The sequence below is a fragment of the Diorhabda carinulata genome, chromosome 2 (assembly GCF_026250575.1).
Source record: "Diorhabda carinulata isolate Delta chromosome 2, icDioCari1.1, whole genome shotgun sequence".
NCBI classification, from domain to species: Eukaryota; Metazoa; Arthropoda; class Insecta; order Coleoptera; family Chrysomelidae; genus Diorhabda; species Diorhabda carinulata.
Genome location: NC_079461.1, coordinates 23262016 through 23275766, shown reverse-complemented (window position 1 = coordinate 23275766; position 13751 = coordinate 23262016). Strand labels below are relative to the sequence as shown.

Sequence of the window (13751 nt, the reverse complement as noted above, 5' to 3'; positions counted from 1 at the left end):
GTGACTGTTAGTGTAGTGGTAATGTTAACAGTGTGTTCAGTATATATAGTAATGGTTTCTTTGATAACACAAGATAAGTATTGTTCATGAAAAATTTTCCTTGTAAAATCAATATTCCATTTTTATAATTTTCATCACTGCTTCGTTGTTCGTTTACGAGTGAATCCGCAATCTTGCGACATAATTTTGAATAAAATTTTGAGGTAATTGGATACCCCAAACCTTTCTTAAACTCATGAACATATACGAAATGGATATTTTTCTTTGTACAATTAATTTAATTTTAACGAAAAAAGTTCACTTCAGTTATAATAATTATTCAAAATAAGCACTATAAAGCACTAGAGTTTCCACAGAGAAAGGAATATTTTTTGGACTCAATACCAAGATTAAGATTACTTTCACTCAAGAACCTTTTTCCTACTAAATGTAATGAATTTTATAACCTACGAAGCAAATCCAAAGTTTTTTTTTTATTTAAGAAATTTATTTTCATATTTTCACACAAAGTATTTTTCCAAGCCCTCTCTTGAATCATGATAATGAATATTTATTAGCATTAATTATATCCATTGAATTCATAATAATATGCGTCTGGCTCTTATGTGCGTCGTCTGGCCTGTTATGTGCATCGTGTATTTCACAATTCCTCGGGTTTTTATTCTGTTATAATGCCGTCTAGAAAGGAGATTAATTCTTTGAATAGCAAATAGTTTAATCTATGACCATAATTATTATATTTAATAATACAGATTCACCAAGAAATTTCCAGATATGTGAAATGGGAATTAATTGAATAAATGATCTTTGGAAAATTCATTTTAATATTTTTTTTCTCTTCTGATGTCCTAAGGGCACGCTCATCTTTTTACGTAATCCTCAAAGCACGGCGAGTTTTAGCTTTTCTTTTTAAATCCTGAAATGACATCCTCAACTAAAAATATCCTTGATAAAATTTAAAATCATAATCATATTTGATTTTGGAAAGTTTTTCAATGGATCGCAGAGAATCTCGTGAATCGGTACATAAACATTTGAAGGAAACTATTTGACAAGTAATAAAGTCACAAAATATTTTCGCATGTTTTCTTGAATCATGGTGATAAATATTCATTAACATGATTATGTTATGGTCTAATTATATCTATTGAATTTAAAATAATATACGCCTCATGCATTCCCCGATTTTCTGGGTATTTATTATGTCATAATGCCATCGAAGTGTTAATTGCTATTTTTTTCGATGATCTTAAAGAAATAAAGAAAATTGGGAAACAATTTAAAAGCATTATCTGTTGAAATATTCAAATGCCGTTTGGCCGCCCACATCTACGTATTGAACAATGTTGTAATTTCCAATCAATATAGAAAATTTAATACGAAGCAATAATTAACCCTTTATTGAAATTCAGTGGACATTGTTTTCAATCATATTCGGAGAATCAAGAGCTGTTACTATATTATTGGAACATATATTGACTTGTTTTGTTTGTATGATATGCATTCGATCTAAAATATTTGTGTACTGATGTAGTTCAATATGTAGTTCAAATGAATTACTTATTAGGATCCTATACAAGTTTTACATTCCTCTATATAGCTTTATTGAACTACCACTGCAAATTAATGGGAAATTGCCAGTTTGTTTATCTTTGTCATTGAACTTTGGATGTAAAATTAAAATTTCCTATATTCGATTGTTTAAGATTTATAAATAATGTTATTCACTCGGTTCGGTTATTTTTCTCTCCTTTGTAACCCATGTTTAGCCTATATGATCACGCAGTTAACGAATATTCTGTTGTATTTTTTAACAATACAGGATATTCTTTCAAAAGAGAAATTCAAGTGATGTGTTTCAGATTCTAAATTTTAAAATGTTATTAAATATAAAAAGTTATTTGAAGTTTAAATAAATATTAGGCTGTTCTATTTAAATCGACTAGTACAGGATCTTAAAATATATAATGTTAAACCAATCACAATACTTGGTCAATTAAATACAGGTCATTACTTGCCGTATATTTCGGTCGTTTTACAAATTACATTATAATAACCAAAGTCCAGGTGTAAATTTCATTAAATCACAATTTGAAAACTTCCAAGCAGTTGGCACGATTTTTACTTGAAAACAAACGATCACGGAGCAGGAGAAGCAAAGAGACCGAGGCGTAATCAAACAAATCTGTTAATCCAAGGTACTCTAGGTGCAAGCAGTTACATGCTAGAGCTTCATGATGAAACATAACTCTTTTCTTCAACAAACTCTTTCATATGTTCTCAAGTTTGGCCCCACAACGTATTAGCAACTCAATATAATATTGTCTAGTCAACTTTTTTTTCTAAATAATCAAAATAGATAACACTCTAGGATCATGTCCTTATCGGACGAAAAAAAAATTTTTTTTCTTGTGAGTACTTCTTCGGATTATGTCAAATGTATTGACTGTATTTCTAATTCTTTGATCAGTACTAAGCAATTGATTGCAGATAGCTTCTTAATATAAAAAATTGCATGCAAAATATTGCATACCCGGTCGGCTGACTTATTTCCTTTATTACTTATTTCAAGTACTTTTATTGTTGGCTTTCATGTTGGTAGTCATATTAACTATCATTACTTTATTTACTGCAGCGCGGATAAGCTGAGTTGTTGATTTTCCAAAGATTTTTCAACCGCGATGCTGTGAACCGATCTATATTTCTCCTTCCCATTAATTTGCCTTGAATTGCCAAGTGCCGTACTATAAAGGTTGCACTTCACATGACTAAATTATTCTGATATACTTTTTAAGCAGTTGACTATTTCTGAAGTTTTGCTTATGAGCTAAATAGCCTCAGTCAACCCAACTTATCTTTAAAATAGATCCACATCTCAAACGTTTTCAAAAGTTTCAGCATATTTTCCGTGAGTCTCCACGTCTCTGCGCCTTGAGAGAGCACAATCAAAATACAACATCGTGCCATCCTGATAAGGAGATGAAGGTTAAGATCGCGACTGCGAAACATTATTTTTCAAGTTTTACAAATATTCCTCTCGCTTTGTACGTTATTAACCATGATTTTTCTGTGCGATGCAAACGAGCAAAAAGTATTATCAGTGTAACATATTTTGATGACAAGTTTCCTATTAACCAAGGTATTTGCACCCTCATCTCACTCCGATTCTTATTCAAACTTCAGGAGAGCTTTTAATCCGGTAATCTAAGCGAAAGTAGAGATTAGCAATAACGTGAGAAACTTTAACATCTATAGGTGACTTCCAGAATTTCTAGTATCTTATCATGTCTGACTATATCAAACTATCTCTCAAAATCGACAGAATGTTATAAACGTCGTGGTTCATTTCTTTTTGATTTACTATACTGTAGATTATTGTCAGAAATGTTTTCAATAAGAAGTTAAAAAGGCTCATAGTTCTCACTGTTTTTTGTTGCCTCATATTTTTTCAGAATGTCTACAATAGTGTACTTCAAACCAATGATAGAATTATGTCAGATACATAAACATTATTAAACAGGTTTGTAAGTACTTCTATTTCATCTTCACCAAGCAGTGTCTGCACTTTATCTCTCGTACTGCTTTCTAATTCTAATTTATTATTATCAAATTAGTACATATTGTTGCCAATGTTCAAGCTGCTTTTCATCTTCAACATTAATGGTTATTCTGATTTCAGGCGTAGTAACATAAAATTACTGTCTCGAACCTTTTGATGGTTACTTTTGAAAACAAAAACCCTCAAATGATTCCTCATATGGAGAATTCTGACAATAATATTCACGTAACTTTTCCTTGATCTTTCCATTTGTTTTCTCACGTAACAAATAATGGTCAATCAATTGATTTGTTGTTGCACGGCAGAAATCATTGATATGTCCATTGAGTTAAATTGGTCTCGTATTTTTGCTTCCCAGTATTTGTTTAAGACTATTCTATAATGTTTATTTCTGCAGTTAGATCGTCGATCACGTATATGCGGGTCTAAAACACTGAATCGATGGACGTCAACTGTCGATATGCCGGACGTGATGACTGTGATGTTCCGATTCAGTGGGCGCTCTGCTTAATTTGGTAAACTATTATTATTTACGCTTTGTTAATTCACTATGACGAAGTTATATCCTTGTTATTTAATACTATATTTGGAACATGGAATATTTCAGTTATTTATTCTATGATACCCACAGTGCGTATTGTAAACAGCGATAAGCTCATTTTATGAAGGTGTAAATGTTATTAAATGTGAAACAGCAAACATTAAACTGGTAGAAATGGAATTTAATTTATGTGGGTGATGTTTGATATTATAATAAAGTGTTTTGGTTACGTTTTCTGATAACTGTTAAAATTTATTCTGCTCTGCTAGTGAAATTGTTGTTTATACCAAGACGCTAAATTTCGTAGCGAAAACTTTTCCTACTTCAGACGGAGAAAAGTATTTCTACAAAACAAATGCTGATATTATCTAAAGTGCAATTCAACCGTGTTTGTAGGAAAAATAGTATGTAGAATTTGTTAAAAATAAACTTTTTCACATTATTCCACTTTTACCTTTTTCTTTTCTCGTTACGTGTTAATATTCAGAGTATTCTACAATTCACCGGTATTTATAATGATTGATCAATTACTCTTGAAAATGCTGCTGCTATTCAAATCATGAATGTGCGGCAATGGCGGAATTGGAATCCAAGTAAAATGACTAGCTAATTATATTAATCAGTGGAAGCACTTCATATTGAAAATGTCGGCGATGATATAGAAATTATGAAATTTCCAGACCGAGTGTCCAAGACGTTTTCTCTAGAATTTGTTTGTTGAACTCCTCCATAAATTATTTCTCAAGGACGAAAATAAGCATCATTCCTAATTTAGGTTCAGGAGGTTCGTGTAAATAGTATCAAATACTCAGTTTATTTATTGTTGTTTGTACTACGTGGGCTTTGTCACTGCTTTCTCTGAAAATAGCTTTATTACTTAGAAGTATTTATACCTTGAATAAATCCATGTTGTGTCGATGTTTAGGCAGGAATAAACACTACTGATTATTCTAACATTCCACTAGGCTTGTTACATTCTTCGGCATATACTTTTCCTTTTCATTTAATAAATTTTTTAAGGCAATAACTACTCCTACTGAATAATCATGTCCAAAAACTACAAGAAATCAATATGTCTCAACAGGGTGGACGGGACTTGATGCAAAAAATTCTAAAGTGAGTAGATGACGTAAAGATAATGCTGTGACTGTGACAACAATTTCTCATAGAGCCCGTCATTTCCGAGTTTCAGGCATTTCAAGTTTAGATATCAGAGCTTATATTTAAGTGTATTTTCTAAATTATACATTCGAACATTATGGATTTTCAATGGATGATTACATAGGTCCATGTGTTATGGTTGACGACATAAATAATCCTACACTACAATCAGAAGGCAAGGGGCTCATGCCAAATGATCCGTAACTTTTACAGGGACAAAGATAGCAAAAATGACTTTTTCAATCGATTTTTCAGAAAAGAGGTACTCTTTGCTTAACTTGATAAAATTTATAGCTTAGGAATTATGTAGATTTTTATATCGTTGTACATGCCAAGGAAACAGTTCGTCATAAAGTATCATAAATTGTAATTTTCCATTGAAATTACTTCCAGGAGGAATCAAAACACAATTACACATTTCTAATTGATCAGTCGAACATCGTGTTACTTAAATGAGGAAAAAATTGAAATGTAGAAAAATTTAGTTGGTTAGACTACAACTAAAAACAGAAAAAAATCATATAAGCCATATGAAATGTTCGAAGTGGGCACCTTTCACTTCTACACCTTTCCGGGAGTCTGCGGAGTATATTACTCTTAACTTAGAAGAGTTTATTTTATCTATTTCGTTTACCGGTGTTGTATATACCAAGCTTTCAAAATATCCTCAAAAAAATGAATCCATTATATTTAATTCATGGAACGTGGTGGCCACGCAAATGGACCTCCCCGACCAATTTAGGTATTAGGAAAAATGTTATTGAGATCATTTTTCACATCATTCATGAAAGGAAGTGGAGAAGGGCTTCATATCACATGTCATGGGTGGAACAGGACCATTTGCATGGTCACCAAATTCCTGAATTAAATGAAATGGATTCATATTATTAGGGATATCTTAAAAGCTTGATATATGCAACATATATGGAATGAAATCATGGATAGAATAAACTTCAATTGTGACGTCATAAGGCACAATCTTGAAATACTCCATGTTCAAAGAAATATATGTGCGTATTTGCAGCTTGTTGACGGCTTTTTTTTTCTTTCAAGGATACATTTTGAACTATTCTTTTATATATTCTTTTCAGGTGTTCATCTAATTTTTTAAGTAAGCAAGCAAGCTCAAGAGGATCCATCTTGAGAAACTCGAGTAGTTCTAGTGACGCATGCCGTGTGGAAACTTGGACTCGCAATAAAGTGATGTTCTGGGCGAAGGGCGAACTCGGTGTTCATGAGCCACATCTGCCTGTCGAGTAGGTCTTGGAAAAACTGCTCTACAGAGACAAGTGAGAGATAATTCTTCTAAGCTCTAAGCTGTCCAAGTTTCTGATCAACTCTGGATCGCAAGTCAAATTGCTAACTTCTGTAATGAGTCAAGCTAGTGGATGAGTGAGGACTATAAACCGTACTATGTTAATTTATTAAGAAGGTTGGCATGCCAAACTCTGTCAAAAGCCTTCGATATGTCGAGTGCAATTGCTTTGGATTCTTCATATTTTTCTATTACTTCAGTCCAAAAGTTGATCACAGGCCAGGAAATCCCCGGTTGATCTATGCTTGTGGAAGCCGTATTGATGTTCGCTGAACATGTTAGGAGATTCAAGATCTCAAGTTTTACTGGTTAACCACTTTCTCCAAGATCTTGGAAATGGCAGGAACTGAAGCAATCGGACGTTAGTTGATGGAAATGTCTTGTTTGCCTTTTTTATTAGTATGAGTTGTGCGCTAGCAATCTGCATGGAAGAAACCTTTTATTGCAAGTATTAGGAATAACTGCCTGTATAGGGTATCACTTGGAGGTCTGTATGGGAATGGAAGAAATTTTGTTATTCTTTGAGTCGTTGATTTAAACCCCATAGCATCGAATTCTGAAGGCTCATCTAATAAGGTTAAAGCAATGATTTTCCAAAACTTTTGACGTTTAATACTTCAATAATTGTTTTGTTGATCGAGTGTACCAACTCCATCTTTTGTCATATTATAAAAGGTAACAATTTCTGGTTTATATCGATGCCCAGATTTTTTATCAATCACGCCGTTGTGATGTTTGAGATAATCATTGTTGACGTGTGGATATCTTTTGCTTATCTGCACTAGTTATTGATACGGGTTGATGATGGAATCCATGATTAAGGGCTTGATAACGTGCAAAGTGGATATTAGATCAGCTTATAAAGATTGTTTGTTACAACAAAATTGTAACCACTTTTTTCCTAACTAACTTTTTATCATTGACATGTGAGAAAGAAATTGTTTGGATGTATATTTTAATGTCATTTATCATCATCCCTAGCTTATTTTTCTAATAAGTAACCATTTATTCGTTATATCTAAATGAACCATCATCTGTAAAATATTGTAAAGACTAGGACTTTGAGGGACGTTGCGTTTGAACATTTTAGAAATATGGTCGATATATAACTCACTCACTATCTAGAACGTAGTTTAATCCAAAACATTTTTAAGAATATTATAAGAATATGAAAACCTCATGTGATAGTGTGTGGTCTTACGTTATGTGAATTTTATCTAAAATTTACAACTAATTATTTTTTTAAGTTCAATCCATCAAGTTAGTTTTGATCTATTTCCGAAATGAAATTGATCTATTTAAAAATTTTTATGTTTACGGACTCAGCAGGTTGGACGTCAGACTCGTTTAATAACTTGGTTTAACAGCGTAAATAATTCAGCCCAAACAACTTACCTATATTTCAGAAATTATTATGGGTAATTGAAAAATAATAACTGCTGTGTCGACATATTTATGAAAATTTGGTTTATTTATTGATTATTTCTTTTTGCATAATATCAACACGTTTTCTAGGATGCTGTAACATTTGTTTATATTTTAAAGATCAGTTCAAGTTATTTTTAGTATTAAATGAATATATGCAGGGGTTGGCGAGACTCGCCTACACATTTGTATACATTAAACGGTCTTACTTCGACAAGTTATCATATTTCATTTGATGGAGGAAATAATAAGAAATGGAAAAAATCTCACTTTGAATGGAAAAAACAGGAAACTAGCTATATAAGTACGAAGAAGGTAGAGATCTCTATCGAGTTGAATTCATTTTCTGTCTTTTTGTTTAATACGACTTGTTGATTCATTTTATTAGAAGAAAATTATTTTAAGAAATTTAATGAGAAAACAGCAAGTTGATTATTGATGAATTCCATTCAATACGTATAGTTACATTAGTTATAATCAATATTGTAGCCTACGCTATTTTAATAACATTTCAAAGGAAATTTTATAAAGTTAATTTTATTTAATTGTTAATGTGGCTTCTGTTTCTATTTTGGAACAATTTAATGAAATATTTCTGCTTCGACATACACTTAAATCGTCACCAAGAAATATAAAAACGAATTATCTCGAAAAAAACTCATTACAGTATATTAAAGAGAGAGCGGCTCAAGCAATAGTTCTTTTATAAGGAAGTTTAAGTTGAAAAACCACAAACCACGTATTTTATAGACTTTTTAAACAGATGGCCAAAGGTTGAATCATTTTTGTAATTAAAGTTCAGAACCCTAGATAGATCCGCCACCATAACTATATATCCAGTTGGCGAATGCGGCGCAAATGGATAATTTATAATGTTGAACAGTTTCTCTTGATGATTTATTAATACTAAATTAACTACAAAGAAATTGGAACAATCTCTATGCTTGGGATGAACAAGAGCAGTTTTTGAAAACTATTTCAACAATTTTTGTTCCAATTAACTTCACTTTACACTCACTGATGAGTGTACGTTTGCGAGTAAGAAAATTCGCAATTGTGAATTTTTAATAAAGGTCATACACAGGAAGTAAACATTTTGGTTGATATCCTTGAGTATACATTTTTTGTTACGGCTGATTACATAATTTTGCAAGATCTTATACACGTTCAACAAGATGAATCTCCACCACATTACTTTCATTCGCTTATAAAGTTACCAAATTTTTCGGAAAGTGAATTGGAACAATTGAAACAACATACATACACAAGAGATCTCTGCATATACTATAGAAGTGTACGTGTAGCAGTACAGAAAAAATCGAATGAGTGATTATTCATTTCTAATAAAATGTTAACGTTTAATTTAGCAACTCTTATACATGGTTTAAGTTCATGATTTATTAACTAACGTGAGTGTTTCACTATACTCGGACCGGTCCTTCATCTGTTGCATAGCAGTGTTCAATAAGAAAACGATACTATTGCCATATTTCTGACAACGTAGTCATCCTGGCCTGAAGTAAGTGATAATAAATAAAAAAAAACACTTAACTAAACAGTAAAGAATATCGTAGAACAAGAATAAATCGTTACACGTCAATTTCACAAATAAAAAGGAGCAGTACAAGTCAAAACTGATTACGAATACGATAACACAGGCTTATGTAGCAAAATATTTAGGGCTAACCCTAGATGCGGAGTCACGCGGGCAAGCTCACATCAAAAAGTAAGGAGAATTCGGTACCAGATAAACGAAAATGTATATAATAATATATTACATATTACAATTCCTCGAAACGCTTCGGACCTATGCGAAAGTAACACTAAAACTATTCAGAGATTTCAAAATATGGTAAAGTTGGAACTTTTGGAACCGTTGGTAATATTCATTATGAACACTGTTTACACTACCACTACATCAACAGTCGTAATTACATTATCTGACGGGTGTTTCAATAACCAATTTATCGTCTTCAGAAATAAACTATTTACTTTCAGTCTCTGAAATAAACGTATGGTTATGGTTATGCCAAGTAACATCGTTGATGCATCTTCCTACTTTCGAAATAATGAAATGAATGAGAGCAAATCGTAAATTCGTAAACATTAGTCTTCATATTATTTTATAATACAATTTATGAAACTTCTGAGTAAGACCCTCCTTAGTTTTAATAAATTCATAGTAATTCAGGATAGAATAAAATTGATCCCAGTGATGATCTCATTAGAATGATAAGGAAGCCTCGAAGGTTTTTTTGAAAGAAACAAAAACTTGTTGGAAAGAAACCTATCAGTTGGTCCAACAACTGTCTCATTATCTATTTATGTTGGCAGAGTCTAGGAAATGGAATTAATACTATAAGTCGTTTAAGGGTTCAACAATAATTATGCACTTGTTATAGAAACATCATGTTTCTGTAGGTTAACTGTATTATCAAACAACAGGTTTAGTAAAAGTTAATTGTGTATTTAAAAAATACGATATTATAGTTATAATTGAAAATGATAGCTATAATTGAATGGTTTCTCCTGTTGGCTAACTAAAAAAGAGAGATGGTGCGTGAAATCAGCAAATCTGATTTAATATGAAAAACCCAGTTATTATTGAATATTTACTCACCTGTAATCAACATTCATAGTACAAATTCCTATGAAGTGTCACGAATACTAACGTATGCCAACCGTTACACATACCACAAACAGTAAATAGTAGTTTCCAACATTCTCGTTGAAAAATACGAAGTGCAACCGTATCACAGATAATTGTTTATTGCAATGAAATTTTTCAATGTATCTACTAGCCAACTACTCAAACTACATTCAAACCACAATTTCGAATTTTACCTCAATCGACTATCAATTTTTAGGAATGAAAGTACACTGCATTCTATCAAAATAATCAAGTATACTTAAGAAAAATGTGATATTTATAAGTAGGTAATGTTTATAAACGAATACATTATTATATACAAAATTCTGTTCTGCTATAAAGGAAACAAAAGGTGGGATTTCATTAGCGTAATTCCTAAAATTGATGTGTACGAATTTTACAGAAAACTGAATGAATATTTAATTAAGTAGTTCATGGTTTTATGTTAAATTGTATAAATGAAAATAAATGTGAAAAAGATAAATTAATAAGTTGGTTTTCACTGAGAAGATTTTAAATTAAAGTGTTGGCGGTAATTATCACAAAAAATCTTTATAAGTAGAAGCTAGTCCTTATTCACGAATCAAAAAATTTAGAAAAAAATATTTTATGAAACAATAAAATTAGAATGGTTAGCAGTCAATAGAATTACAATGAAGAATACAGTCATTGTAAATAACCAAATTTTGCTTTGAAGTCATAGATATGGTGGGTCAAGCAGTCAATAAGCGGGAACTTATTCTTGAACTTGACAGATGTTTACTATTCCGATTTTCTTTTAATCAAAAGAATACGCTGTTTCTCTTCCACCCGAATATAAGGCATTAGTGTCTTGATATTCGAGAGTTCAACCGGTATTATTGATTTTATTACCATTTTCCTGCTTGTCAGAATAAATACATGGTAAGAAAACTCGCTCGCATGTTACGGCTTGACTTTTTTCATGAATCTTTCATTCAAATAGTCTATTCGGTCGTTAGTCAATAATAGTAATAACACAAGGACAGTAATAATTGTTCGAAAAAAATTTATAACAGACTACAAAGTTCCAGTGAATAGAAAATATCAGTACAGTTTGTTGAATGTCGTTGACGAAATTATCGCAATTATTACTGCATCTTAGCCTGATACTATGATGCAGTTTGATATTTCTTCCGATAATTTTGATCCGAGGCTTAGATATCCCAATAAATTAGCTTAAGTGATAGCTGTACATATGAACCTTTTTTAGTCACTATTTTATTCTTCTTTAAAACTATAACTACCAACTAAGACTTCATGTAAATTATTATTAACTGTTCAAACGAAGTTACTAGAAAGTGAGTGTAATTATAATACAACTTCTACCAAAAATTATATTTAAAATACTAAAATGAACCGAATTATGTTGAAGAAGTTTTTCATATTGAAGAAGTCCTCATTTAAGGCATCGACAAAGGTGAAACCGTCTTATCAAGTATTAGACTATCGAATTTGAAGGCTATGAAACTTTGAAAAAATAGGTAAATGCTCCTAAATCCAAATGATCATCGAACCTCTAGTCAGTTATGTCTTAGGAACAAGAAGTTAATGTATACACTTATAGAGAAAAGTCTGATTGTATTTTGGATAGCGTGCACCTTCAACCATTTTTTATAAACGTAGCTCTATTCTTTCTATATCTATCCAACATTTGGACAATGTTAGTTTTGCTGCTGTTAAAAAACTAGTTTAAAAGCAATATCATTGAATTAGATAGCGGGATTGCTGTTATGATAATGAGAAATATCATAATTTCAACATCGATTCAGCTCTGCAGTACTGGAATATTATAATTTTTCTGGAGGAGACCAAGCAAATAAGTTATTATGTTAAACAACTGAAGTTATTAATTGAACTGCAGGGAACAAGGTAATTTGCAAGAATACGATATAATAATTCATCAAAAATATCGAAGAAACATCATAGAAGAGCAAAATATTATGAGAATGTCACACTAAAAATCACCCTTAAAATAATTCGATGAGATCCTTGCATGATCTAAATTGTAAATGAATTGTTTTCGGAACCACCATTGTGACATTGAAATAAGTATCATGCGCTTCCTTATTTATCCATTTTTGATTCCCCAGGGAATTAATGATATACAAAAAGCAGATGAAACAAATACTTTGATTGTTTTGTTTTAGATAATAACATTATCAGTATATAAAAAATTATTTATAAATACAGGGGCATGGGATTTGTGTGCCCTAATTATTTTCAGAATATGTTGTGAAACAGTGTCAGTTTTAAATGAAACTTCTCAATACACCACTGGATTAATATGGTCTCAAAATAACTTGTGTTATTATTTTAAGCAATAAAAAGATATTTAATTTATTTTTTTAACTGTGCTATATATTACTGCAATAATCCCGTTGTGTAAATCAACAGAATCGAATTTTTAGAAATGATATATCTTCATTTAAATTTGAAATAATAAATTCATGTATATGCAGAAATATTTGCAAAAATCTCATCATCTCACAACCTCATTATATTTATTATTGAGGTTATGAAGAGAATATTTCATCATAAATGGATCATCTGATACTAGTCTTACTATTTTTTCCGTATGGTTATAATAATAGAATCAATTTTCTTGATGTCACATTATATAGAATTAACAATAACATAAGAACAGAATAGTATACGAAGCCAACTTGGTCCTCAATATATTTAAACTTCAATTCGTGTCATCCTATGTCACAAAAAAGATCAGTGATAATAAGTTTGGCTGATAGATCTACCCAACTAACAAATCCTGAATATAGACGCTTAGCTATTCAAAAAGCAAAAACTGCATTTAAATATCCGGAAAAAATAAGAAATAACATATTCCAGAAAAGGATAAACAGATACTACAATCAATTTGAAAGCAAAACAGAAACGAAACATCAAAACATAAAACATTTTTCATTACTATATGTTCAAGGACTTTGCCAACAATTATCGAATTATTTCAATAAATATGATATTAGTATAATAAAGTCATAAAAGACATAATACATTAACTAAATATTTCACGAAATTAAAATCTAAAACAACAAAAAACAAAAGAAGTAATATTATATATCAA

At 31.0% G+C, this 13751-nt stretch overlaps 1 protein-coding gene across 3 annotated transcripts in view; it reads right to left on the bottom strand.

Annotated features, from left to right (window-relative positions):
* The window catches only part of LOC130904095 (sex peptide receptor), a 258893-nt gene that overhangs the window by 140889 nt on the left and 104253 nt on the right, over positions 1–13751 (bottom strand). Inside the window, exon 1 of one of the 3 annotated variants that reach the window (XM_057816654.1) lies at positions 10622–10740. The exons of the other annotated variants lie outside the window; for them this stretch is intronic. The gene's annotated coding sequence lies outside the window, so the exon portion shown is untranslated. Of the gene's footprint in view, positions 1–10621; positions 10741–13751 lie in introns of those variants that run through there. 3 annotated transcript variants of the gene reach the window in all.